This window comes from Macrobrachium rosenbergii, chromosome 53 (genome assembly GCF_040412425.1).
Source record: "Macrobrachium rosenbergii isolate ZJJX-2024 chromosome 53, ASM4041242v1, whole genome shotgun sequence".
Lineage (NCBI taxonomy): Eukaryota > Metazoa > Arthropoda > Malacostraca > Decapoda > Palaemonidae > Macrobrachium > Macrobrachium rosenbergii.
In genome coordinates, this window is record NC_089793.1 from 32,249,452 (window position 1) to 32,254,451 (window position 5,000).

A 5,000-nucleotide genomic window follows, 5' to 3' on the forward strand; every position below is an offset into this window, starting at 1 on the left:
GAGATATAACAGGATGTAAACTATAGTAAAAAGGACCGAAAAAAGCTTGAGATGAAAACTAAACACATAGTGTACAGGGAATTTATAACTGAAGAAAATATTGTGATTCGGTTAAGCCTTCATAAAGTAATGCCTGAATATGGATATGCTAAAAATGCCCGTACATAGCTGCGTACTCACAAGATTAGGCTATGTAAATCTGTAATGGTATACAAAAAAATTCCTGAAAAAGCTGCAGAGTTTATTCAACAAAAATGCCAAATTAATAATGAATGATCCCAAGAATTAACCACTCCCATCCTTATTAAGCTACATTGTCAACTTATTAATGCAAAAATTGAATACAAAATATGTTTTGAAGGCCTTTAAAAATACAATAAGTAAAGTACTTCATACAATAATACACTACCGAGAGAATAAATACACGTGTAAGAGCATGGTCACATTCTGTATTAATGGAACCAAGACGTGGAAAAGTTATGTTAGTGGGAACTGAACTTTTAAAATACACAACGCTCACACTTGGTCACTCAGTCAATTGCCTCAAGATGTGGAAAAATGCGAAAATGCAGACGTTAAAAAACTAAAGGGTTCTCTGCTGAAAAACAATGATGACACGGAAGAAAAAGATATTCAAGAAAACACTAAATTTGGACAGACCAATAAAGGAAGTCCAACAGATGGGCCAGCGAGGGCCTCGAAAAAAGGAACATGACGAGAGAATCCCCTGAGGATTGGTTCCACTCCTACCTACGAGAGAGAGAGAGAGAGAGAGAGAGAGAGAGAGAGAGAGAGAGAGAGAGAGAGAGAGAGGGTGGGTGGAAGTCAGTATCCTAGGTGCAGGTAATCAAACAAACGATATCAGGTCGACGTCACACTATTTTTTTCCTCTGATTCAGCGACCGTCATTCAAATTTTGACTAGTGCCGCACGTGGTAGTTATAATACTAAGAGACAACAACATTCTTAATAATAGTGGCATTAATGCAACTGGTCCCTAAAAACCTATTGCTTCAAGTAGTTCTAATCCTTGCATTGTCAAGTAACAGGCACCATACTACCAGCTGTGGCTCCCTACTAACAGAAACAGAGGCCTATGTGATACAAGTAACATAGGATCTTTCTTAGCACCATGAGCAGGGATGCTCACAGTAATGTAAGTGCTGTAATAGTATTATTAGCAGTAGTGCTATTATCGTAACATGTAGCCTACCTCTAATATGCTTACTTAGGCATCTTATATTAGTACGCCCATTCAACATGGCTACAGTGGGCGTTGCTATCCTCTCTCTCTCTCAGGTGTGACCTCATTAATTTAGCTACGATGGGCTCACACCCCTTGCTCTTCTTAGGCCCACTCACATCACACAGCCCACACTAGAACGGGAGAGGAGAGTAGTATAATGCCTCCGCCCATATTACGTAAGCCAATAGCCCGAGCCTCTTCCCCAATGCCACCCTAATCAAAGGCAATGAACATGCCACATAGAGTTTAGTCCTCTGGGAGAGAGAGTAAAGGAAGCACTCCGCCACAACACTTTCGATATTTGATCGTCAAAAACATTTTACAGTAAACCGGAAGTTTCGAACCCACTCTACCTTGAAGACGGACAACCCCGCTATAAGGTACTTTTGATAAGCTGACAGTTATGACGTCTGAAAACAGACTAGCCTGTTCAATGACTATCTGCATGGATAGTCTTGCAAATGGAAGATTTAATTTATCATATATAAATGTGTCCACTGTGTTCGTGCAACGCATTCTAACGAGTGTGTGCTTTCCTGTCGTATGGACATTCGAGCCTAAGGCCAAATATACTTTCTCTATTTTTTTCTTCAGGTCTCGTTTCTACCTAACAATACTTTCACATTAATAATTCATCATACCGTGTCTGTCTGTCCGTCTAGCCGTACCTACGCTGTGGTTGAAAACTCCTTGTGGAGAAGTTTTCCTTCAATTTTTCCTATCCACAAACCACGCGCTGGCACGAAATTAAACCTCTCTCTCACAATTAAATTAACTTTCTTCACAAAGCACCTTCTCGTTAGCCCAGTCACGCGGGAACTTATAAAAAGATATGAAACCAGGTTTCAATCTGACCTTTACCTTCTACACCTACATGACGATGGCGGTGCAAAAGATGAAACAAACAGTTATATCCACGAGCAAAACGACGGAACGTCCTCTCACTCACACATGTAAGTGTCATCTGGCGCGAGACTTTGGTTCCACCCCCGTGACGGCCTACCTCTCGTTTTCTATGCGACTGAAGAAAATGGAAACTTCTACGTAGCGAGAAACGCCCACATTATTATTATTATTATTATTATTATTATTATTATTATTATTATTATTATTATTATTATTATTATTATTATTATTATTATTATTATTATTATTATTATTATTATTATTATTATTATTATTCAAAACGGTAAAATATGAAATAAGTATTACTGAATAAACCGACAAAAATATATGCAACAGCTGAGAGATAACCAGGAAATTTTAAGGGCAATGAGCACTGTGCTTTACAATGCCTTTGATAATCATCTAATAATAATCAATAATAACTGAGCGAAGAAATCCACAGTCATACATTGATATAATCATTATCTATTTTTAACTCTCACATAATTTACAAAACGCTGCTACTTTTAATAGTACAGTACTAGTACTAGGGCTACAATTTACTTCTCAGACTAATACCACTACTACACAAAACATTACTTGTTGTATTGGGGCTACAACAACAGGACAACAAATAATAATTATGATAAATAATAATAATAATCTGTATAACTTGCATTCCATGCTGGTTGAGCTGATCAGTACACGACCAGCCACTCAATATTCAGTCAGCATAATCTAGGGCAAGCTGACGAGTAACTAATGGGACTATTAGCATTTATTAATATTTATGGCTCTCACGCACAACAAAATACAAATATGTGCATATAAATTACGATTGTTATCACTCTATATGGTAATACACACACATACATACTGTATATATAAATACACACACAAATATATACACATATACACATATATATATATATATATATATATATATACATATATATATACATATATATATATATATATATATATATATATATATTTAATAACAGGACCTCATTTAAACTGGATGGCATCTAGCGGAGATATTTATTCAGAAAAGTTACAAACTTTCCAGGACAAACAGTCCTCATCGTCTGGTATCCGTATCTACGGATACCATACGATGTTGATGAGGATGCCATCCAGTTTAAATAAGGACCTCAATTATTAATTGTATTAATGTACTGAACAGCTGGGTAAGTGATAACGTTCATATATATATATATATATATATATATATATATATATATATATATATATATATATTTATATTTATGTTAACAGGCAGAATAGTAATAATCGTAATTTATATTCACGTATCTGTATTCGGTTGTGAGATATATATATGTATGTATATATATATATATATATATATATATACATACATACATACTGACAGCAATAATCGTAATTTATATATATATATGAGATATATATATATATATATATATATATATATATATATATATATATATATATATAGTAAGGTTAACGCCTCATAAATATGCATTATACTTGAACTTGCAAATACCTTAGCAATGGGTCTAGGTTAGGCCCATAAGCTACTAATAAAGCACCAAGGAGGAAAACATAGCCAAGAGAAAGCAGTAATGTAAAATGATGATGGAAATAACATAGAAATAAAGTAACAAAGGTCTAATAATAATAATAATAATAATAATAATAATAATAATAATAATAATAATACTGATGATGATGATGACGATGAAAGGGTTACGTCTACTATGTCTACTACGGTGAAATGACCACAGTGACGACAGTGAAGAGGCTTACAAAGATTCATATACGGTCTTACTTACCAGTGAATGCAATATAGTTAGTAGGAGGTGATATACACTTAGATGGAAGCATAAACACACGCACACAAATAGTCACATATATATTTGTATATCTACACATCTGTATATATATAAGTTTATATATACATATATATCTATATATATATATATTATATATATATATATATATATATATATATATATGTATATATATATATATATATGTGTGTGTGTGTGTGTGTGTGTGTGTGCTTCCATCCATTTGTATATGTGTGTATGTATTTATTTATTTATTTTTCAGCCTTAAGTTATTTTCAGCTACAAGTAGCTAAGGTTATCAAAATTGTATGTCATGATTACATCTGTATTTTCTCACGAAAACAATGATAATAAAAATAAAAAAACTATTGGCAATAATTAAAAAAACCCAGCCAAATAACTCTAGGAATTATAACAGCTGTGATGAAAAAAAAATCTGATTGACTTGGGCAATTCTTTTCAATAAATTTCAATCCACATCAGTTTTAGAATTAAAATTAAACTATATCTGTTCATAAAACTGAACAATAATGATCTACTGGTCATGTATTCAGGGAAAATAGTAAAGAAAATTCCATTACTAGGAAATTCTTCAGAAGTTTTGTTATTTATGCTATCTGTCATCTCCCAACCATTATAAAATTCTTATTTTTCGTTAATTCTCAAGATATCCTTATAATTTTTAATTGTTTTACGAGCAAGCATTTTCTTATTTTAACATCATTTCAAGTTTAACAAAAAATCCTTTGGGTGCTTATGCATCTGGCATCACCACCGAGCAAGTTAACATTTAGTTTTTTTTTTTTTAAGTCTGAATAAAACAGCTGAAATATGATTTTCACCTTCAGTTATCTCAGGGTACGAGAAGACTTACACTTGCTCTGAAGCCGCAAGCAAATTAGGCTTATTGTATCAAGGTTAGTGCTCTTTGTATCTTTATTAACACTTATTGATTTACTGTGGTGTTTTAAAATCTGAGGCTGGGGAACGAAATTATTCCTTGCATAAATTTATGGTTGCATTTAATTTCCTGGCTG

General features: G+C 33.2%; 2 protein-coding genes across 2 annotated transcripts in view; one reads left to right on the top strand and one right to left on the bottom strand.

Moving 5' to 3' along the window:
- The window catches only part of LOC136834401 (serine-rich adhesin for platelets-like), a 79,830-nt gene extending 77,588 nt beyond the window's left edge, over positions 1 to 2,242 (bottom strand). The window contains 1 exon segment of the mRNA XM_067096962.1: positions 2,108 to 2,242. The gene's annotated coding sequence lies outside the window, so the exon portion shown is untranslated.
- Positions 2,243 to 4,803: 2,561 nt separating this feature from the next.
- LOC136834106 (alpha-N-acetylglucosaminidase-like) overlaps positions 4,804 to 5,000 on the top strand; it is a 26,094-nt gene continuing 25,897 nt past the window's right edge. Inside the window, 1 exon segment of the mRNA XM_067096363.1 lies at positions 4,804 to 4,880. The gene's annotated coding sequence lies outside the window, so the exon portion shown is untranslated.